The sequence below is a fragment of the Cyprinus carpio genome, chromosome B18, assembly GCF_018340385.1.
Source record: "Cyprinus carpio isolate SPL01 chromosome B18, ASM1834038v1, whole genome shotgun sequence".
NCBI classification, from domain to species: Eukaryota; Metazoa; Chordata; class Actinopteri; order Cypriniformes; family Cyprinidae; genus Cyprinus; species Cyprinus carpio.
In genome coordinates, this window is record NC_056614.1 from 18007938 (window position 1) to 18033398 (window position 25461).

Below are 25461 nucleotides of genomic sequence, written 5' to 3' on the forward strand. Positions count from 1 at the left end.
CAACACTACATTGAAAATAAAAATAGTATTGTGAAATTATGCTGGTTAGCATGATCATAAGATACTGCAAATACTAAGAAATAGTAAATCTGATTAATTCAGATTCACACACTACCGGTAAGACGTTTGGAATAATTATGCTTTTTTTTTTTTTTTTTTTTTTTTTATGTTCATAAAGGCTTCATTTATTTGAAAAAACTGTAATATTATAAAATATAATTATTTATATTAATAATGGCTCTTATTATTATCAATCATTAAATACAAAATTAAATATTTTATAATTAAAGAAGATAACTGACACAATTGTGCAATTACATTATTCTTTATCATCTTATTTTTATACACAATCATGGGATTAAAACTTTTTTTTTTTTTTTAACTGTAGTATATGAAATGTTCCTTTAGCATTTGTTATGTCTGTGCTTCATTAGCTGCTCTCTGTCTTGCATCTTTTCCTTGCTTCTCATTACAAGTTTTGCAGCTGTGGTATCTTCATCTCTCAAAAGACCTGATGGCCTTGTGCCCTTGAGAAGAGGAAGGAATGTTCTGGGCCCCTGTTCTAATCTCTCTTCATTCCCAGGAAATTCCCTGCAAATGTTTATGTTTGTGTAATCAATGTGTCCAAGGATAAAAACACATGATCCAGAAGGTCCAACTAGATGTTAGAAAGGAGATCCTTTGATTTACCACTCACATCTGTTTCAAAAGTACAGTAATGCTAAACTTACTAATTATTAAATGGTTAGTTCACCCATCCTCATATGAAAGATCATTTCCACCACATGCTTTGGTAAATCATATGAAATAACTTCATAATTATTAAAGTTGTTGAAATATTAAGTGATAACTATAAGATATAAAGTTGAAATTATGACATACTAAGTCAAAATTATGTCAAAAGGTCAATTAAGACAAACAAAATCATTTTGATTTAATGTTAGTTTCACATGTTTATCTCATAGTTGACTTAAAATGTCATAATTTCAACCATTTATGTCGTATTTAGTATGTCAGTTTTGTATTTTTATCTCATAATCATTACTTAATATCTCAGGTTTTGTGGTACACAGAAGATATTTTAAAAAATGTCACATTTATTTGTCCATATAATGAATGTGTGAAATGTTGTTTGTTAGTGTTTATAAGTTGGCCATGACTTATTTCAAATTGCATTGTTTTATTTCGAAATAATACATTTTACTAACATCTTTAAAGTTACAGTGTGATCTCACCCACATTTCCATAATCTCTGTATTTACATAAGTGACAGCACACTCATTCACGAAACTGGCATAAAACTTGAACACCTGAGTTTCAGGGTACAATTAAAACTTCTGCATCAAAAGAAGCACTTTTTTTCTTTCAAGCTCTCAGGGACAGAGAGTGTGTGGGCACTGCATCTGTGCAGGGGAGGGATGTGCTGAAGAGGAACTAGAACAAAAGTAGACTGTTGTAAGAGTACAAGGCCATGAGGTAGTTTGCTACACAAGCAGAGGCAGTGGCTATACAGCCCATTCACGACAACAGTCTGTTATCCACTAAGGGCCATGCCAGAGCACTCTCTCCAGAGAGGAGGGATGAGAAATATTCAGACAGCACAAAAGAGTGCTCGCATTCAGATGCAGAAACACGCACACAGTTATGTGAGCTCACGTGAGTACACCCACACACATGCCACACTCCTCATCCTGTCTTTCACTTCTCTTTCCATCTTTTCAATAATCACATATTGTGAATATCTATAAAGGTATATTTCTACTAAACAATTGTTATTTAGCAAAGTAAAATTCTGTATTATTCTTAAAAGCAAATCAAAATCAAATCTGCCACATATCAGACCAATATCACATCCAATTTTGTAAAGAAACATCAGTATTAAAGGCACATTCAAGTTAGGCTCATTCAAAAAATGAAAAAATCTTTTTTAAAAAAGCAACCACAACAAAAACAAAAAATGTATGGTAAAGTTAAGCAGAAATTTGAATCTTATAATAATGCACTTACATTCATTTTTTCTTTTAGAACTAATGTGAATTTGAGCTGTAAAAAAATCATTTACAATTTTTTTATTATTTTTTTTTTTTTATCAGTTTATGGCAGTGGTTCTCAACCAGGTGACCCACTAGGGGGCCACAGCAAACTTCATTTCAACCAAGACATTTCTTTTTATTTTATTTTATTTTAATTTTAAGAACAATACACTTTTAAAACTTCTGGAATCTATCGTCTCTGCGTCTGTCATCTTCACAGACTCAAATTCTATTCTATTATGATGAATTTTCCCACCAAGCTGTCTATTATCTATCATGAGTGTTTGTTTTATAACCACTAGATGGTGCACTCTCTCTCTGTCTGTCTCTCCGCGTGCATTTTCGACCATGTCTGCCTTTATTCCCTTCCAGCTGTAGTGTGACTATTGAGCGTGATGCATTTCGCCGATCGATATGTTTCATTATTTGGAGTCCAGACGTACAGATCAGGGGAATACAGTTTTTATTAAAGTTCACAGAGAAGAGATGTAAGAAAGTATGTCCATCCAATGGGAGACAGGAGTGACTGCAGTATCAACAACCATGATGTCTGTCCTCCATATACACATAAGCAGCTGAAATATTCGAAAACTTGCTACTGGAGATGAAGATGGCATGGATCAGTTTGCGTGCAAAATATTACTTTAGGACTGCTGTTATGTTTTTGACACCCTGCCAGTCGGTTGGTTCCTGAACACACAAACACACTCATACTCCGTAACTCCTCTTATGCACATTATGAAGCACATCAGTAGGTATACACAATAACAAAACAGGACTAATACATTTGCCAAATCTTTTTTCCAAAATCCTCATAATTTCCATACAGAACACATAATTTATCATGACAAAAAGATTTGTTCAGCAAGATTATAAATTCACTATGGTAAGCTAGGCATTACTTGCTATAAGGCATCCATTAAGGACACAGAGCAGGCTCTCTCTCTGGCTGGTTCTCCAGCTGAAGGCAGCTGGTGGCCTCTCAGCCGCTGGGCCGGGTCTGTCTTGACCCTGAACACATGGCCCACTTAAGCTCTGATTGGCTGGGCTCAGGCCACAGCTGTGCACAGCGCAGGTCAACGGCTGAATCAGCTGTTAATCACAGGAATCAAGCGCAGGCAAATCTCTGCAATAAGTGTGTTAGTTACTCCACGAATAAAGGTGAGTATGAAAAATGAACGGTTTTCAGTTAACGGTTTCAGATGCCGAATCTTTTATTCTGATCTTCCACTTGCTTTCTCAGTAATGTGTCCTGACGTGAGTGAGAAAAGGAGGCGGCGGATGGTGACTTCACAGTCTCTCTTATAGGAATACATAGCAAAGTCACCTGCTGCTTTTTTTAGATATAAAGGGAAAGCTGGTGATTAAGTGATGCCATTTGGTGGAATTCATCTGGTCACATGTCCTACTGGAGCAGTGTGAGTCCTCAAAACATTCTGTGCCCGGCCACCGGAGGGAGCTCTAGATGACATGAAACAGCAGAGGACAGATTTGATTATTTTAGGAGCCAGCCAAACACACACATGCTCATTTAATGGCAGAAAAATCTAATTTGCTTCTCCAACATGCTGTGGTGGACAGAAAACTTGCGTGCAAGAGCCAGAGCAAGAGATACCCAAATGTGCTGTCCCTGTAGGTGTGTGTCTGTGACAGCCCAGATGTGTGTGTGACAGGTGTGATGGACAGCCCACTAAACCCAGCTCAACGTGTCTGTCCGGTGGAGAGGAAAAATAAATATAACACCACATAAAAGGCAGATCATGAATAATAAAACAGCCATAAATTCCATAATCTGGCCAAATGATTTATGAATTTACAGTGCGAGATGGCCCTGGCCACACTGTAAATATTCATGTGACAAGCGCTAAGCTCTATTTAATTGTGATTAATGGTAATGCATGGAAGCAGACCTCATAACTGCCAGCCTTTATTACAGGCAGCTGGCTGAATGCAAATGTTATTTCGTGTAAGATTAGGGAGACAAATAGGGTCTTTCAGGCGGTCCTCAGCATCCCGTAAAAGAACAGGACTCATAAGATTCCAGAGAAAATGATGCTTGTTGATAAAAAGTAAATTGCACTATGCCTGGTAAACACTTATTGGAGAGAAATATATGTACCAGCTGCAGTAGAGCTGGCCCTCAGATGATGATTTATTTTGACATTTGCAATTCATATAACACTCATGGTTCAGCTTCAACTACTTTTGCTTCAATTGGTCTTGCTTCAAACTCAGATTTTACAATGGACATCAAGTGGCGACCCAACACAGAACAAAAATGACATACATTAGGACCAACAATATGCAAATTTATTAACATGACAGGCTGAATAGGACAACTCACAATTTTTAAATGCATTAACAACATAAGATCTGATTCCAGCATTATACAACAAACACTAAGCCAAATATTGCATTAGTATTATCCATATTACCAAATGGCAGATGAATTTGAGCTAAAATATCATAAGATATTGCAAATGTATGTTCTAACTTTTAAAAGCAGATTTTGGTTTCCTAAATAACTATGCATGATTATATGGTTAGCTGGATTTTATTATTAGTATTTAGCTTAGATTTATTTAGATTTATTTATTAGCTATTTTTAACTTCAAAAATCTCTCATCTTTTGCTTTAAAAATTTAAATTAGAACAAGCTTTGTGGAATCATCTTTGTTTACTTGTTTAAATTTAAGTTGAAGACATTTTTTTTTCTCCATTGCCTTTGATGTTGTTGAGATGAGATGTATAGGGATTTTTTATGTATGTTGTACAATGTTTTAATTGTCTGTTATTTGTCTATTTTCCTTGTTAAAAGCCATTAGTCATTTTATGGGTCCTGCGGAAGAATGCAAGATGATATGTGTTCTATTCATTTTCTTTTTGATCTTCAACTCCTTTTTTGATCTCTCTATATTATTTTTCAAGATATGCCATATCTTCCCAAAAGCCTGACAAACTTGCAGGGACATTTACATTAGGTGAAGAATGAATTGCAGCATGCTAGCACAGAATGCAGAGAGAGACACTGCATTACATTGACACTCTGGGTAAACATTTTTACATCCTGATTTCACCTAATGAGGTGTCCTTCTATATTAGCCCCTAAACGCAGTATCTTTACACTTTTCTAACATGGGATCAAAGCAAATACAGCAGCAAACCTCAACCAAAAACTGTTGAGGATGAGGCTGCATGGAGCAATGAATCTAAAAATTTAGAACCCTGCATCCACAACATGATTATCTTGATCCGATCAATACTTTACTTTAATATTTACAAAGCAGCCTGAGGTGGGTGTCACAGTGATGTGGGAAGGTAAGGCTTGTGAACACCATCCTCACTCTTGAGGGAGTCAGACATCCACCAGTGGCGGTAAAATCCGCATCCCATGCTCAGGGAGTAAAAGCTCTGCAGGGGCTGAATCAGCAGACATGCCTCTTCTCCTCAGCCACAGATTTAGACCTGGCAGCTGGGCTGGATGGTAATTGGTAGCGTTGCTGGGTATGGCACAGTGCTTGCAGGTGAGGGAGGGGAGGGGAGGATGGTGTGTGCCTGCTCGCCGCTCACGCCAATTGCAGTGGTTAGAAGAAGCTGGCCACGGACGGCAGGGGAGACGGCAATGGTGCACACTTGTCAATGAGCGCACAGGGGAGTCGCCGGAATGAGAAGTAAAAGTCCTTATGTTACCCACTGCAACACACCCTCCCTCCTCCCCTTTTTCACTCCATCCCTCTTCTCTAAACTCCCACTCGCTTATTGTTGCTCACATTCATCCACTTGCTTCCGGCCGTCTGATATGGTAACCCCACCCTGTAGCTTTGCATATTGTGGATGCCGTTTGTTAAAGCTGACACTGCACTGAGTACCCCTCTGTGAACCGCAGGTGGATGGAATAAATGAAAATGAATAACAAAAAGGAACTACTGCGTGTTCATTTATGAATATCATACCACTTCACATGACAGGTTTTGAGTTAAGCTGTACTGTTGAGAGAGCGATTGCTTACTATAAAAAACAGTGTTGGGGATTAACTACTATAAATGTAGCGACTCTACAGCTTTAGCAGTTTTCAAAAGGGAAGTTTTTAAATGGATTATTTTGTTTTCTTTTAAAAAAGGAGTCCCAATGTACACCGCTGTTTCTAATTTTAATAAATCAAATCATCTTCAAAGATCCTCTTTCTCCTATTTGGAAAGTCATTCTAGTAAAACAGTTCCCTAGTAAAACAGTTCTACCTAAACAGTTCCCTCTCTCATTTATGACACTGGAAAGTCCTATTCCTTCTAGTAAATTTGCACATTCTAAGCGGTCGGCTCATGCAGCATTAGAATGTTTGATTCATTCTAGTGTATCTGTTTCATTTGGATGGTTCGAATAAATCAGGGGAGTTCAAATCTGTTCCTGGTGGGCCACTGTCTTGCAGAGTTTAACTGAACACACCTGAACCAAAGTAATTAAGTCTTTCACTAGAAGAGTCGGCTCTCATGCAGAGTGAAGAAGTACGATTCATTCACGTGAACCAATCCTCTCTTCTTCATTACTAGTTATAGCATGAAATATACATGAATGAACGTCAGAAGGTATCTTGTTTCCACTGCAGAAAGATATCAATACACACTATATTTCAAGTTCAAGTCCACTTGCGTTAATCTACTCTCCTGTCTGGTTTGATCGACTACATCTGTCAAAAGTGGACAAGCTTAAAATGCTTCAGACCAGCGGTTCTTAATCCTGGTCCTCCCGCTCTGCATATTTTACATGTCTCTCTTGTTTAACACACCTGATTCAGATAACCATCTTGTTAGAAGATAGCTCCATGAATGAACTGTGTTCCGATTGACATGTTCCCTACATAGTGTTCACTGTTCTCTACTCCCTGCGCATGGGAAATTGGCTGAAGTTTATTTGCGCTACACCACGGTCTGCAGAGTCTCCACATACAGACAAAACTTACTACAGAAGTGTGAAGGGTTATTTAACCGTAATCGTGAGGTTTGCATAGAAGTCACACTTGAATGCCCTTTGAATGGAACATATACGCTTCTTTTGAACTGGAATCATGGCAGAATATCCTATGATGTCCACTTCGCAGGGCACTTACGTCCGAATGGACCAAACCCCTGCATACAAAATGTGCAGAGCAAGGGGTTCGCGAGGACCAGGATTAAGAACTGCTGCTTCAGATGACAAAACAATCGTAGGAAAATGGCAGGATCTGCGTTTGTATGAAACAAGAGCAAGTCTGTGATACCAGGATGACATAATTAAATAATTGTACACCATTTTGAATCGAGTTTTAATATTTTATTACCTAAACAAAAGCAAGGCTTCCACCAAGAAAAAATTGTTCAAGCAAGAGTACAGTGCCGACTGCTGTTACCCGGATGTGCCTGTGTTATTAGCTTTTACCGGTTGTTATCGAGGGATAACATACCTCGGAATGTCGCGACTGACCAATTAGAATCAAGTATTCCACAGAGCAATGTAATAAGACAAAATAACAACCCCCAAATAAGTGCCATGGTTTGCAAGCTTATAAGAGCAGTAGAGTGGTAGGGAAATGTGCTCATGTATTTGTGTCACTCATACCAGGAACAGTTGTTTCAGACCACTCAACCTGACTGAGCCTCTCGTCTCAGACCCCCTTCCCAAAACAGACACTCTCACCCATTTTTACGTCTCCCGCTCTTTCCTCCTCTTCTCAGGGTCCAGCCTGGCATGGGAGAGCAGCCACTGAAGCCAATTAGCAGAAGCACTACAGAGCACTTTTACTCAAGGGTTGATGGGCTCATTAAGCATTAAGAATTCATGACATTTAACTCCTCAACATGGCGGACAGAGAGCGTGGAGGGCTTTGATTGGATGGACAAAGTATGCTTTCTTTCCCTAGCAATCAACAAAAATAGACCTCTCTCTCAGCTTTGAGAGCTCAGGGATAAACAGGGGTGCACAGATCATTCTTACCTGTGTGAACAATGTGTGTGTGTGAGAAAGAGATCTTTATGGCACACCTGTGTGCAATTCTGTATTGGTGAAAATTAATAATCTATGAAAACAAATACGCTTGCACATCCACGGGCAGTTAACTTAACTGACTGATTATTGACCGGCCATTAACAATTAATGGAAGCTTGCAATAAGATGAGGCAATAGAAGTTATATTGTGCCCTGGGGAATTTAACACGGAGAAACAGTGTTAGAATTTTATGTGATGCTAAGGTACTAGTGATTACATATGGTGAAAGAGCTGTCGCCCAAGGTTTTAAATGGCACCCAAACATACAATTCTGTTCAAAAATCTAATTTTTAATGCACAATTCAAAAATTCTTATTCCTTTTATGTTACACATTTACTTTGCTGTAAATAGTTCAAAACTGAATTTAAAAAATCCAGATTTTCAGTGTGGTCTTACTGTGTACTGTAGGTACACTGAACTATCGATCTATCTGTCTGTCTGTCTATCTATCTATCTAAATAGGAGTGTTTCCTCTGAGGATACAAGAGACGCAGTGTCTTCTCAAAATATTGTATGAGAAAAAAGTATGAGAAAATATTATATAAGAAAGGTTACAGCAGTCAGGATATGTTCAGATGTGATTAATTAATGTGACAAATCCTGCTTATTTTGTTAGTGTGCATTCTGCATTCGCCAATCAGTCTGAAAAAAACAATAAAACGCATTAATGGGAAGACTAATTTAAAAAGTAAACAACTCACACACTTAGATATAACCACTTTGTTATGTCAAAATAAGAATTGAAATTGCATGAAAACACTATCTATCTATCTGTCTGTCTGTCTGTCTATCTATTCTTTGGAAGACATATGTGTTATGTCACAATACACTGCATTTATCTATAAAATAGGTTAGCCACAAATCCCAAATAGAACTACTTAGAGCATATTTTTATTATTATTTATTTTATTATTAATTTTAGTTAAAATGTAAGTCATTTTGTTGCGTTTTTGTAATTTTAAGTATTATAAAAGATTTCTACTGTATATGTTTTTTATTCATTTTTATTTCAGCTTTAGTTATTTTTACATTGAGTAAAACTAAAATAAGATGAGAAATGTCACCTTGGCAAGTAGCTGGAATATAAAGTCAACTTTTTCATATTATTTAATTTTATTTCAAGTAAATTTTTTTTTTTTTTTTATAGTTTTAGTTTTATAATAACTAACCCCTCTTCCTGGTCTTATGTGATTTTTTTTGGTCTTTTGTTTTTTGCTTGTGAATAAGCAATAACCAATAATGTCTTTTCATAACCTATAAGTCATCAGCCCTGTTTGTTTGAGGGTTAAACTTGTATATTCGGCATTTAAGCATGTGTGTGCTGGTTTTGAGGAGGTGGCAGACTATGTGGGGGGTAAAACAATAATCTGACAGAGATGAACCACTTCATTTATCTGTTCCATCAGCTCCTCCATTAATGAAGTTACCCACAACCAGGCACCTGGGGGGTTTTGGTGGAAGACAGCACTGCTATTATAATATGCATATTCTCATGCCCCCAAGAGATTGATATATCAAAGATATCTGAAGTTTGCATTATTTGGGTTGCAGTATTAATGTATGTGCACTTCCACTCTAATACCAGTGTTTAAACAGTAATCACACATATAACAAGGCTTTCTTCAGAAATTAACCAGAGAAAAACACTCAGATGAGAGAAATATGATAAAGCAGCTTGCACCTGCACCGGGTGGAGGAGGCTGTGGGATGGAGGGATAGCAAGTTACGCAGTCTTTTCAAATTAAGGTTTCATTGTGCTTGTACACAGAGAAACAAGTTCACTGTACAATGATTCTGGCTTTATGCTTCCCTCAGATGTCTAAAATGAAACTTACAGCTCTGAAATATTAAACATACATTATTGAAACAACACATGCCAGCAAACAAGATCAAACTCTCTCAAAAATGTCCAACTGTTCTCTTTGTTAGCCCTCAGAGCAGCCCTTTTCATCTCATCTTTAATTTCATTCTTCCATGTCTCTCTTTTGATCAACCCCCCTCTCTCTATCTCTTTTATACCTATTTTCCATCATCTTCATTCAAACACGTTCTCTGTCTGTTAGCTGTTACCATGTTTGTTTTAAAGATTTTCCTCTCTGCAGCTCAAACGCTTCTGATTTATTTTCCTGCTGCTGTCATTCAACCTGATTCACTCCAAAACTCTCACAAAAGGTGTAAAGATCCTGGAGCCGGTCAGAATGAATAAAAACACCAATGCCAGCAAATCCTTTTCCATGTGAGGAAACACACAAGGTAATATTCACTAATCCTTTTCCACATGAGGAAACACATAAGGATGTATTCAATATTTAGAGAGTGAATTTTCCACCAAAGAATAGCATGTACACGTATAAATTCTCTCTTCTTAAAAATATTTTTTTGCTTGTTTGTGATATTGTTTTAATACAATAATTCAACATAAAAACATAAACATTAATTCACATGACATAAAAACATCACAATAATCCACAAAAAATCTACATGACTCCATTAATGTCTAGTAAAGTGAAAAGCTGCATATTTGTAACAAACACATCCATCTTTAAGATGATTTTAACCTCAAACCTTTGCTTTAAGATAAAATAAATACAAGTCCTCTAGAGGCTCTAATATTGCTTTCTCCAGTGAAAAAGTTGTCTCATCTGAATCAGGAGAGAAATATGCACTGATTACGCTGCTGTTTACAAGCTAAAACAGTTCTAAACAAATATGTTTGGTAGATTTTGACGTGAGAAGACAACAGGGAATGGACTTTTACATTGGAGAATACATGGTTGTGGTTTATGGACATGTATTTTGGCCACTAGAAATGTCTTGATGGATTTGTTTCTTACAAACATGCAGCTTTTCATTTCATAAGATGTTATTTGATGGACTTGGTTTATGTGGAATACTGTGTTTTATCAGCTGTTTTGACTTTCATTCTGACGGCACCCATTCACTGTAGATGATCCATTGGTGAGCATGGTGATCTTAATGCTAATTTTCTCCAAATCTGTTCTGATGAAGAAACAATCTCCTCTACGTCTTCGATGGCCTGAGGGTAAGAATATTTTGGGTGAACAATTCTTTTAAGTCACCACCTGCTGAAGTCACTGTATTGTGCATGTATATATTTCTATATGAATATGTATATTTTTATTTCAATATGTAAGTATATTAAATACTAGGTTTTGTGGAATTACATTTTGTTCACAGGTAGAAATACTTTCCCTCCTGATTCCTTAAAAACATCGACCTTGCATCCTTTCTTCGTACTAAATCTCACCATGCAAAGGCGACAGGACCCCAGGGCAGTGTTTATTTCAGAATAGATGGCAAGCAATTAAAGGGATGTTCACCTAAGTGTCTCTGTGACAAGAATAGGTACTTGCTACAGACAAACCAAAGACAAATCAATACTGCTGGGAAGACGAAAACAACATGAGCCAGAGCAGTAGAAAAACAACAACCTTGTAGCACAGCCCTTTGCGTAATTATGTGGGTGCTTGCATGAATTGAATGAACAGAGAAGATAACCCAGTGAATGTGTGTTCTGGACAGTTGCAGACTGGTTAAGCAGTTCCTCTGTTGCTCAGGATTGTAATTGAGCTGTCAGGAGTGGAGAATGAAGTGAGTTCTGATGGAGAAGAAGAAGAAATGAGATCTTTTCTTTGTTTTTTTTTCCTATTTTGGTCTTTTTCTAATATTGCAGCAACACAGTTACTTAGTGAGTGATGTATTTAGTTGTGAAATCAGAAAAAAAACCTTGGTCACAGAGACACACTTGAGATGGTTGTTACTACAAGGTGTAAACAGGACCTGAAGGACACTCATGTGAAATATTTTGAATATTTTGGTAGTCTTCATGCTACCAATTGCACTGACCAAGAGAAAAAAAACACTGAATCTAGCATACACACATCGACCATTTTGTAACATGAAAAGCGTAGAGACGGTTTAATTGAGAGTTAAATTGGGGGGAGAAGCCGGAGGGAAAAGGGTGATTTAAACTGAAGGAGCTGTCTGCTCTAGTCTGACCTGTACATGGAGGTGAGTGTATTAATACTTGGCTTGTTAATGCATCTGTGCAGAGGGAGAAAGTGACCTTTTCTCACAGGAACTAAAAGACTCTAATTAGCTGCTGAAAGGGAAGATCAAATCAACAGCTGCTGTACACATGCAAGGAAAATATGAAACCGTGCTCAGAATCCACATTCAAACGACAATACTTTAAGCATGTACTCCATGCCGATGCCATTTTGAATTTAATAAGAAAGTAGTAGATAACAGAGTTTTTACAGTTATTAAGTTTAGTAGTGACATTATAATACAATTATTTGTCAAAAGTCAATAATTTTTATTACTGTCACTCAAATTCTGGAGGCTGCAGAGATCCACCCCCTTTTAAGCCTTAATTAAGAACAAACGGGAAATTATAGCATTAAGGCATATTCAGTACATGACAGCAGAAAGTTTTAGTTTGCAGTCTTGCTGCCGTACTGCTTCCACACACAAGAATGACAAAATTATACAGTGTCTGTGAAGGTGTGAGCACAACAATGCTTGCTGCTGATTTAGCTTGATGTTAATGAGTGAAAACATGCTGCATCTCTGAATGAAGCCATCACTGATATTGTGCTCCATGTTGAATTTCATTGATAGCTAACAAAACTAACAGAATTATTGAAATAATATGACATTTATAGTGCATTCACTATTTAGTGTTCACTTATTTGTTACATTGCAGCCTTATGATAAAATCGTTTAAATTTATGTTTGCCTCATCAACCTATATATCCAATATATCATATCCAAAAATGTGCTATATTTCTCCATAAAATAGATTAGCAACAGATATAAATATTACAAGCCTAAATGATTATGGTTCGTGAGCAGTTACTAATTTTATGTTTCAGAATTTAGGAAAATCGTGTTATTTTTGTATAATTTATATACTATTATAGTATTATATTATTTGAATTTGAGTAATTTTGCTATGTGCTTTTGTCATTTTCATGTTTTAAACATTTCTATATAGCTTTAATATATTTTATTTCAGTTTTATTTTTAGTAATTTTAGTCCTTCAGTTTAAAGTTATTTCCGTTAGTTGCCAAAAGCAATGTTTGTAATTTTCATTTTAAGTTATTCAAGACAAGTTAACAATAACAAACCAAGCTAGAAATTCTTTTCTTTTTGTATTACATAGAATAACAATAATAAAACATGTCACGCATCAACATCGTATGACAGAAATACATAACAATGAACCTTTAAAGTAGCAATTTAGAGCAAGCAAGATGGGCTTTCAATAAAACTTGGCTATCTATGCAGTAGAAAGGCATCGAACTGGTGCTAAATGTCTTTAAACTGGTGCTAAATGACTTGAGAAAACAAAAAGAAAGGGTAGCGGTCCCTTTTGTCATAAAGGTAGGAAAACTTCAACACCCATAATGCACTGGGTTCCCTCTGACAGAAGTATAATCTGTATTTTGACATTGTAACAAAACAAAGCTGGCTGAAAATCATCAAAGTTGTCCTTTAAATAAAGGATAACACTGATGCTAAAATGCTACTACATCACCTTTAAAATAGAGATCAAGTTAATTCTTCATGAAATGAACATCTAAACGGATGAATGATTACTGAAGTATTATATAAAAAAGACAGAAATCAGACACTGCCAAAACAAAAAAAACAATGTACCCTCTCATTTGAAAGTCAATGATTAAAAAGTTAAGTCTCACGAGGCAATAGTCCATTTGAACCAAGAGTGACTCACTCGATCTGAGCCATCCGCCTGTTCCCATAATGACTCGCTCCTTCACAGTGCAGTGCCGCAGAATAGCAAGAGATTGGAGGGAGTCTATAAGCAGTGTACTAGCTGCACTAGGACTCCCAGAAGTACGGTCAGGAGAGCCTGGAGAGCAGAGAGGGGCTCTGTCAGAAACCGGGAAAGTGCCACGCAGATATAAATTAGCCTATGTTGTTGAAGGGGTCCCCAGCTGGCTCCCCTGCACACGGAGAATAATTACACCGATTTCCTCTTCCCCTCCCTGCCACCACCACATATCAGAGTCACCAAGTTGGAAATAAAACCCAGTTATCCTTCTCTCACAGCTGTGCACCTTAGCCTGTTGATGTATTATTGCGCACACAAACACAAGTTACTAATTGTCTGTCGTTCTCGTGAGGTTGAGACGAGGCTAAGCTACAGGTGAGGACATTGAAAAAAAAAATGCTAGCTTTGAAAAGCTGGTAATTAAGTTAAGTTTAGACTGTTTCAACTTCCTGCTGCTTTGTCGTTCTCACCTGTCAAACATATTCATTATCACATCGCATCTCATCAGAGATGACACAATCATGAGGTAACACGGTTTTTCTTTGGGTTCAAATACACCTGGAAAAGATCAGAGGTGTTGGCTGTTAGAGTAGGCTTTCACGCATTTTAATAAAGCTGTTTACCAAGAATCTTTCTTAATTTAGAAACAGATATTCAGCTGTTATGCGCCATTCACTCTTGTGCAATTTCCTCTCATCAGGGGCAGCTGCACCAGCTGTGTGTAAATTAAACCTTAGCTTAGTTCTGGCATAAATAGGCACTAGGTTACTAAATATTTGGTACTGTAATTTTGACAGGAGCCTTTGACGTCAGCTCTGTCAAAAAAAATTATACGGTACTGTCTGTGGTCTAAGATTTTTAAAAATGTTTTTGAAAGAAGTCTGTCATATTATTTGTAATTGTTTTATGTTTCAATATATCTTAAAAGAAATTTATTTCTCTGATGGCAAATTTTTTTTCAGACATTACTCCAGTCTTCAGTGCCAAATGATCCTTCAGAAATCATTCTAATATGAAGTTTTGGTGTCCAAGCAACATTTATTATCATCAATATATACACACACACACACACACACACACACACACACACACACACACACACACACAAAGTGTCATGAACACACACACACACACACACACACACACACACACACACAACAGTTCTTTCTGGTCCTTGAATCTGATTGGCTGATAAGAGTGTTGATATTAGAGTACAACAGAACTCCAAACGTTTCACTGCTTATATAACTCCGCTTGCTTAAGTTGCCGTATTTCTCACAGAGAGTGTGATGGCAGATGCCCAAAACCTCTATATTTTAAAAAATAATACTGTTTTGCGTCATCGAATGTACTTGTTTAGACTTCAAATATGCAGTTTGTTAATATAGATAACGTCTATTTGAAAATTTGCTTCAACATTTTCGGAGATGTGAGCTCAATGTCAGTGGCTGTTCTACACTCATGAACCCGCCGAAAGCACCTCACCTTGGCCAGATCTTCTGGAATTATTGCTAGCTCTGATGTCTGGGGAAGTTGTGGCCTAATGGTTAGAGAGTTTGACTCCTAACCCTAAGGTTGTGGGTTTGAGTCTCGGGCCAGCAATACCACGACTGAGGTTCCCTTGAGCAAGGCACCGAACCCCCAACTGCTCCCCGGGCACTCCAGCATAAATGGCTGCCCACTGCTCCGGGTGTGTGTACACGGTGTGTGTGTGTGTTCACTGCTGTGTCACTGCTTTGGATGGGTTAAATACAGAGCACAAATTCTGAGTATGGCTCACCACACTTGGCTGTATGTCATTTCACTTTCGCTATAGTGGTTAAACGTGAGATATATTTAGTTTTGGGTAAATCTAATTGGCAGTCTTTGGTCTTATTAATCTATTATTTGTTCCAGAGCAAATAGTTTTGGCAAAATCTCATCATGTTTATGTAACTTCAGTGCTGTATATCAGAGCGCTGCCATTGTACTTTAGACTGAATTACCTAGCAACTTTTATGATGGCTGTTCTTGTTTATTAAATATTAATATTCAATAAATAATATTTTATATAGATAATGGTACTATTTAGTAATAGGAAACAGTGTGAGTGCCAACTTTGTGGCAAAAGGAAGTAGTTCTGCACAAAAAAGGGCTTTTAAAGACACTCCGTTGTTCTTTTTTTAACATATTTACACACTTATGCCATCGAAATGTTGTATAAACATAATATCACACTCATAGATGTGAGATATGGCTGTATATCACCATGCTGTGATTACCTATGGCCGAATCACAGCGTGCCGATATACAGCCATATTTCATATCTACAACTGTGATATTGCTATATATATATATATATATATATATCAGTATTCTTTCTGTGTTCCTGTTCTCTCTTACATTTTAAATGTCTTTAATTTACAATTTACTGCATCCTTGCTGAATAAAAGTAAGGAAATTTAACTGACCCCAAACCTCTAAATGATAAATAAAATGTAAAAAATAAATAAATTAAAAAAAGAATTAAAAAATAAATATGTATAATTTATTGCCCATTATTAATTTTAGATACAATTTCATTTATAAACACAGAATTTACTTTTTAGTTTATGTGTTGTATTCCAGTGGAAATATAATTTACTTGACAGTTAATAGTTACATAAGCCAAAAGATTATTTAAAGGGGTCATCAGATGCTGCATGCACTTTTACAAGTTGTTTGAACTGAAATGTGTGTTGGCAGTGTGTGTACACAACCACCCTATAATGATAAACATCCACCCAGTGATTTTTTAAATCAACTAAAATCTTTACCCCTTTCTCAAATCAAGCTGATCTCAGATGTCTGTCTTTGTGACATCACAAAGACAGGCCCCTCCCATGACAGTTTGATTGACAGTAGTGTTTCAGTACAGACTGGACTGGTGTCTTACCTTAGACCCGCCCTGAGTGAGCTGTCATCAGTGAGCTGTTTCACCGCCGGAGCAGATGTAGACAAGAATGACTCCTAAGCAATTTAGGTGTTCTATTGTTGGATGTAATAATGAACATAGCAGTCGTCATTTACTCCCAACATTTGAGCTGCTGAAGACACAGTGGACTACATTTGTTTCTGAAGGGAATGTGTCCCCGATCTACCTAAACGTGTCTATCTTCGGGCGAATTGTTGGTGATCAAGCTTCACCAAAAGAAGAAGTGAGTATAAGGTTTTTTAATGAATCTTTGCAAATTGCCTTTCCTAATAATCTGCTAATTAGCAAGTTTCACAATGAATGTGGCTAAAGTAAACAGTCCCTTAGAGAGCGGCTCGGAAGAGGGGGCGGGGTCAGTAGAGCTCATTAACATTTAAAGGAAAATGCTACAAAACGGCTTGCTCTGAAAAGAGCTGTTTTTGACAGGGTAAACCATTGATAAATTTTAGCCAAACTATGTTACAGACTTTTCATTAAGACCCTGAAGAATCATATCAACTTGTGGAAAATGGGCATCCGATGACCCCTTTAAAACATTAACTTTGAAGATAAAATTGAAATGCATGGCTTCTTAGCAATACTTCTGTTTACAAATTTGGAGATTATTATTGGATTAATAAAGTTAAACCTCATATTATGTGACTACGCATCTTATTATAGAGACCTTACAACCTGCTAGCCAAGTTGTCTTAAGAACAAGTTGTGAAATCAAATTAGAAATTAAGGACAAACTTTATAGTTACTGAACCACTAGTGAGAACTTCAAGAAAGACTGCCTGAACAGAGTAATCCAACCAAAAACAACTACACTTTTATCAGCCTTTTAGACTGTTCAAAAAGTGCCCTTGTCCAATGGTTGCCCTTCTAAAGAAGCATTTGGAGAAAAGGACAGAGGCAGGACAGAGGGACATGTCGTGTGGAGAGATAGACAGAGAACTGGGGCCGCCTACCTCATCCCTCTCCTCCTTCTTCTATTAAAGTTATTTATTCCTTCTTTCTATTTTAAGCCTATTTATGCTGCAGGCGACTCCTCATTATCCGCCTGTGGCTCTGCAGGGATGACAGAAAAGGATCCCCTAAAACAGAGCAAGGGATGACCCTGCCCTCCCTCTCATCCCCCTCTTCTCTCCACGCACCGCTAAATTGCCTATTATTTCTCCATTTCAGCCCGTCCCATGTCCCCTCTGTCTGCACGTTAATGACAGGCGAGGAGAGTGTCGACGCACTTCTTCTCGCTGTGCAGACGCTCATTAAACAGAGAGGATGCTTAATGCTGTGGAGCTGAACAGTTTAAGACAACGCAGTCAGAGAAGACGGCGTCTGCCTGGACTCCTCTCTGACTCACTCAATGACTTTTCAAGAGCAAAGCAGATGCGGCAACCCGTCTGGGCCCCAGAGGACAACATCTCCCACAATTCCCTGTGAATATGCAGATAGCTAAGAGCATTGCCAAGCTGTTGATGAATAATGAGAGGATTGGTGTGGCAGGCATCCCTCTGTCCTCTCATTTCCCTGTGGACTCAAAGTATAGAATTAAATGCATAAGTGCACTGAACACTCTTCAGAGTGTATGAGAAACATACTTTTGGTTACAAATGGCCTCAGCGCTTTTCTTCAATTATTTCTCTCCATAATCAGTACCAAACATAAAGGCATTTCTTCTATGCTAACTATATGCTGTAAGAGGTCTGCAAAAAGAGTGTAGAGTGCTATTTACTATTGTAGTGTGACTAAATGAGGAGATGTAACTGTTACAGTGCCATGTTTATAATAGTTAAGAAACAAATACGATATTCTGTAACAAACTAATTACAATTATAGTTGTGGTAAACATTTTGTTTTTTCTTAATGATTATGAAATTGAAGACTGAAATAATGGCTGCTGTAAAATCAGCTTTGTCATCATAGGAAAAAAAATACATTCTAAAATATATTAAAATAGAAAACTGTTATTGTGAATTGTAATACTATTTCACAATATTACAGTTTTGATTGTACTTTTGGTCAAATAAATGCAGCTTTGGTGAGCATATGAGAGATTTCTTTCAAAAACATGAAAAAACAATATTACAAAACCTTTCAGTAAGAAGGTTTTTAAGTATGGTAATTCGTTTGGTATTTATTTACACAAGTATACCAAATACCTGTGCAGCTCATGTGTTGTCTGTTGAATGATGATGCAGAACATTCAAGTTAAACAATTTTGTTTTGAAGTGAACTTCTACAAACAACCCCAGCTCAGGACCCTGTGAAGGGAACACAGCTTATGTTATTCAGCAGCGGCTTGGACAAGAGCATCACAGAGTAAGAAGAAATCATACCTGCTGCGTCAGCCAAGGGCTGCATCAGTTGACCCGCTGTAGTGGCACACTGTGCATCTTGACCTATGCTGCAGAGACATACTCATCTGTCAATCACTGTGTCAGGGCATAGAGTCTGCAGTGACCCCTCTTGAATGACCTCTGACCCCAGCAGGGTCATGTACTGCAGTCTGCATCATCACTGTCAGCACTGTAATGTGACAGAAGGTCCTTCAGGGTGGCAATGACATTCATTTCACTGTCAAATATTTTTATATTAATATTTTGTTTGCTAAAAAACATGTACTGTATGCATCTGTATGCAAAATTTCAAAATGATCCTTAATAAATGCATAATTTCTCAATACATATGCATATGCAAGCACAGTCTCATAGAGAAAAACATGGGTGTATGCATTAATTTTTAGAAGTGGCAATTGTGCAAATAAGTGCTGGCAACTACCTGTGGTATGATTAAAAACCGCCACTGGGCGAAATTACACAGGAGTCTAATCAGCCAGACTGCTGAATATCAGCTGGGGTCTAGGTGAAGTCTTACCAGTTATTTAACCACTAGAAAAAAACATTTTTTGCTCAGTCCACAAATCATTCTTAATTATTATTCTGCAGATTCATAACAAAGGGTAATATTGTAACGAGTCGCTGCTGTTCTTTGTACTTTGTGAGAAGGTGACTCCTCATTTTTCAGCCATACATTTGCATAAATTTACATCTCTTTAAGCATGCATTCCCAAATGTGATAAAGCACTTTCTCCAAAACAAACAAATAAATAAATAACAAAGAAAGGAGGCAATGAGAATGGTTAAGTGTGTGGGAAGACAAAAAGAGAAATTATCAGAGGAAAATGTGCATATACCAAAGAAAATAAAGCTGTAAAGCTCACATTGATAACAGGGAACCTCATACAGAAGAGTAAATGAATATGATATGGATATATGAAGTGGAAGGAGAGCAAGCGCATGAGGATAGCAGATTTACGAGATATAGAGTGGAGGGATCAGATGGAGGGATGAAGTGATAAGTGGAAGAACGAGTGAGGCACTCTGTTTTTACAGCGGCAGTCAAACAATGACGTTCAACAGCATTTAGAGCTGAGCAGGGATGGCCCAAGGCATTTAACTTTTACAGCACAGATGATGGAAAGGGTGTGTAAGTGTGTGTATGTGAGTGAGAGCAAGACATCTTACACTCTGTCTTAAAGCACTATGCTCTCTGTCTTAATCTTTCATTCGTTATGCACATGCAAATCTGTAGCCTCATTGACATAAATACACATTCGAAAGGTATTGCTACTCACAGGCCTCTAGATCTATTTCTATTACCAAGACAGACGCACTCACACACACACACACACACACACACACACACACACACACACACACACACACACACACACACACACACACACACACATGCACACAGAATCCCTGATGAAAGTCTCCCACACTTCAGGGTAGATGTCATGTTTCAGTGTAGCAGAGATATATGGCACATTAAAAATGAATGGAGAAAGGTGGAATGTCTTGGATGGAACACTGTGTAATACCTTGCAGTGCTTCCTCTTTGGCATACCCGCTGAATTTTTCACTTCTCTGTGTATCTCTCTCGCTCTCGTCCTGTATCTTGCATTTCAACAGTCTGTTTGTTTTCAGGGGTCACGATGTGCCCTGGCATTATGATCAGCACTAACACAGCGAACTCCCTTTCAGCTTGCTCTCACAACACCGGGTGACCTTTATAAAATCTGTAAAGATCACAACAAATATCTCCAAAAGATTTCCATATATTGAGACCCTCCGGGTCACACATTTCATTATGTAAACTGCAGCAGCAATCAACTACATCATGTTTTTCCCCCCTCTCTTTTCATCTGTTTTACTTTTAGTTCTTTCTCCTATCCGGCTCAGGAATTGTCTGCGTGACCCGGACATTTAAGAGAACCGTGGCAGCAGGGGGCAATTTCAAATTGCATTCCCCTCATCAAACAGTGAGAGAAGGCAAAGAAGGTCACAGAGAGATGGGAGACGGAAGATGGGAAAGAACAAGGGTTGGTCATGATGAGTGTTTGATCCAGGAATGAGAAATGGCAACAAGAAAGTGGGAGCCCATCAGAGGAATGCACAGAAGAAGATGGGAGGAAGAAAGGACAACAGAAAGAAAGAAGGAGTGAAAGAAAGAACAATACGACAGGATGCTTGTTTAAAATCCTGCATCCCACATTTTGTTCAGTTATGAGACTGTGTGAACCACTTCTTTGGTGTGACTTGGTTGAAGTCAATATGCGTTGAGACCCAACAAGTTTGAATATGTGTATGCGCAAAGAATTCAATAAAGGGTTGAATGGGGGGGGGGTGTAGGGTCATGATGATTCCAAGGACCCTGGTCAGAGAGGGGGCCAATTGGGAGAGAACCCCCCAGATCACAATTTCTATGCTATTCAGAGGGTCTATAATCCATAGTGGTGTCCCGATACATTTGCTCTGCAAGTATCTTGCAAATTTCTATTTCAACCACAGAAGCCAGATTTTAGTAGTTTATGGCTCTTTTCCACTGAACAGTACAGTTCAGTACAGTACAATACCACTTTTTTGGGACCCTTCTGTTGAGGTACCTAGCATAGTCCGGTACCTAAAGGGTGGAGCTAGACTCACTGCAAAACGTTGATTGGTTGACAGAGAATCGTCACTTGCACATGCTAAAAAGGGAATGACGACACAAGGGGAATGAAACATCTTCACTCGTTCTGTCATGCTGCTCATGAGTGTTGGGCTTGTTTACATCGAGTGCGCAGACACAAAAAGTATAGCAGTGTATTTAATATTTTATATCTTCACACAGACTATGGGTGCTTCTCATTTCTTATTTGTGCATCCTCGTTTCTTTTCCTCCCTACATTTCCTCGCGTCTTAGCTCTACCCCCTTAGGATATGAAGGAAGGATGCAAGGAAAGAAAGTGAGGACAGAGGAGTCAAAGGAACAGTTATTTGTACATTGGAATATTCTTGATCACTCAAGCATCACTTCAAAGCGTCATCAGTTGCGCCAAATGGATCTGGCCTTATGTTGTTAAAGTTTATTTAAGATATTCATAATAAATATTAATAAAGCAAGATGCTCTGTTGAAATATATGACATGCATGGTTTATTTAAACTGCGAAGGTAGAATGTAAATTAAAATGATTACGACAGATGCGAAGGGGGAGAAGAATTTATACGTGCGTCAGGTTTTTCGACAAGAAAAACTTCCGCATAGGATACACCTGTATATCTTTGCTCATAGCTCCTCCTGGTGCTGTTAGAGAATTGAGATGTCTTTCAAGATGGCTGAGTTTGATTGGTTTCCGGGACACAGACTCGAAGATAGAGGAGCGAGGAAGCATCAATTTGATTATTGAGAAGCACCCAATGTTGCGCTTTCTTCTTTCTGCAAGAATGCATTGATCGCTACTTTCTTGCATACACCACACCAATCAAGTAAGGCTACTGTTGGCAGTGGAAATGCAAGCCAGATCAGGGTGTACAATCCTAAATCATAGCAAACCATACTGTACTGACCCTGGAAATGTGCCATAACATTACATTTTGATCTGTTTGCCACAAAAAATATACATCTCCTTTTGTGTTTGAAATGACATGAGATTGAGTGATGACAGAATTATCATTTGAAGATGAATTATTATGTTAAAATCATTAGTGAAACAGGCCTACTTCAGAAAATAGATATATCTATCCTAATTTGCATATTATATAGTAAATAACCACTTCAGGGCACGTTTTAACAATATAGAGGCGATGTCAAGAAAAAGAGACAGGTGATGTCACGCCGGTGAGCGTATAAGGCAAGAGCAAATTACAAACGGTGGCAACTAATAATCGTCTGCGTTCTCGACCATCTCTCCTCATCTCCATGTCTAAAGGCTTCAGCCTAAAGCGGGTCCTGTGAGAGCATGTAAAATTCTCTCCTCCGGTCTGTAGACATACGCCACCCTCGCCGATAAAGACTGATGCTCTGACTGAGTTCATCAACAGTGCCGGGACGCATACATAGGTCAAGAGACACCTCTGTTGATTCCCGACTCATCTTGACAGGCAGGTGACAGAGATTAATAGCCCCTCTATTGACTGACTAACTTGCAGTTCCTTATCATTGGCTTGGCCCAAGTGCACAGCGCTGTTATTAGAGGTATAATTGCAAAGACATTTAAAGCGTTTTCCCTTTGGGGATGGTGGAATCCAATAAAGCTTTCATAAGAGCCGAGGCATCGTGCTCCCCGCGCGCACACACAGTGGCAACGGAGGACGAAAGATGGGAGAGATCCTGTAAAATTGTCTGCATCAAGACAATAAGTGATTTATGGTGCATTGCACAACTCTGGTAAAGCTGATTTATTAAAAAACACACAAGGAATCTATACATATGACAGCTGTCCTGTCAAGTACGCCGAATAAATGTGAGCTCTGCCCCAAACATTGTCTGCAGCAAAATACATAGCATATATAGCATTATTTCAAGGTTGGTAGTCATGAATATGTATCTGAATAGTGTGTGTGTGTTGATTTGATGGGTGTGTAGGTGGAAGATGAAACAGGGAGGGCTGCTGAATATGCAGGGATAATCTAGGCTCTAACTCGATTTTGCAGAAATGAAGTTAGCCACCTCAGGGGAGTGAGAGCCAGGGGTCAGAATGGGCTGTGCCCTCCCTGTCAGCAAGCAGACAGGACGTAGGGGACACATGGAGGCGATGACCCCCTCTGTCCAGCCCCACCAGGACATCACCAAACGGAAAAACTGCAATTTACACTTACCCAGAAGGAACAATCCATCAAAACAACGGGAATCAGTAAGAACTTAACAATTCAATTTCTGTTTCCATAATAGGTACATCAACTACTTTGTTGTTTTTAGTATTTTTAAGGACAAATATTTGGAAAAAATAAAAATGTTACTCCATTGCCAAATGATGAGGTAAATTCACTAAAAAGAACTGACTCCCAAGATTTGTTTGGGAATCAAACTACACTGATTGCACTCTATGGCTTTTTTTTTTCTCAGTAAAATAATTTTAACTACATTGTAACTACATGGATTCAGGTCAGACAGTCGTAAACTACTATATGCATTTGATTCACAAAAAAGAACCAAATCATTAAAGTCATTCATTTAGCGATCAAACTACACTGATTGCGTTTTATGTTTAAATTCACGAAAAAAAAATTGGGTCATAAAAGTAATTTGTTCTGCAAGGTAGATAAACTATATTATCTGCAAGGTATATTTTAATTCACTAAACAGAACAGACTCATAAGAGTGATTTATTTGGGAAGTGTACGCTACACTGATTGTGTTGTCTGTTTTTGATTCACTAAAAAGAATCAGCTCACAAGAGTCATTCACTCTGGAATCAAACGACAATGATTGAATTGTATGCCTTTTATTAAACCTAAAAAAAGAAAGAGCAGCCCAATAGAGTCATTCTTTCTGTAATTGGACAACACTGCTTGTGCTGCCTGTTTTACTCTGTGTTTCAGCATCACTGAATAAATAATGCACAAAACTCTGTCAGAGTATTTTAGTATGGTGTTTCGTGATGGAAGAATGTACGAGGTTCTGGTATCTTCTCTGAAAACTAAATTAGTTTTCAATCAGTTTCATCTCAGTTTCCAATCTTACTATACAGTACAGTATTTGGTATCATATAAACATACTAAAAACATGTTGTAATGAAGCTCACAAGGACATAAGAGCAGACAGTCTAGTCATCCTGTGATTTAACACACACTCCACTGTGCAGAAAGCACATTTATAGGCATCAGTGGAAACGTGCATGCTCGCCTAATTTCCGTGTAATCTGGTTAGACTGTGAGCCCTGCTCTGACCTTGTCACACTCTTCACTGCTGTCGTTCTGCTGCTGACAGGAGGTAAAATGTCTGGCATTAATGTAATAAACTAGACGTGTGTCTGTATTAATGTGAGGTAGATGCAGAGGGATACTGAGAAGTGAGTTGGGACAACCAAAGTGCCGAGTTTGTACTGACTGCAGCCTCATGTTTGAGCCAAGACACACATAATCAATCAATCTCAGGGTGTCAGTGCTTGTAGTTTTGGCTGCTCCCTTGGTGCAGTAGCTGTCAGATCTTGTCTTTTCTTCTCACCTTGGACAGGGATTGGTGTTTGAAGGTTAAACTGAGTCACTTAAGGTCAAACGCAGATCAGTAATGTCATCGAGTCAAAGTTCAGATTTATTGGCAATACATAAGTCAATTTAAAAGGACTCATTGGTTCAAACATGGTTATGTTTGCTCAATCTAA

General features: G+C 38.0%; 1 long non-coding RNA gene across 1 annotated transcript; it reads right to left on the minus strand.

The window, feature by feature from the left end:
* Positions 1–17073: 17073 nt before the first annotated feature.
* LOC122140443 lies at positions 17074–24068 on the minus strand. Its single transcript, XR_006157114.1, has 3 exons — positions 19150–24068; positions 18973–19074; positions 17074–18340 (listed from the first exon to the last, which is right to left on the minus strand). It is a non-coding gene; the product is annotated as an uncharacterized LOC122140443 (long non-coding RNA).
* Positions 24069–25461: the final 1393 nt, after the last annotated feature.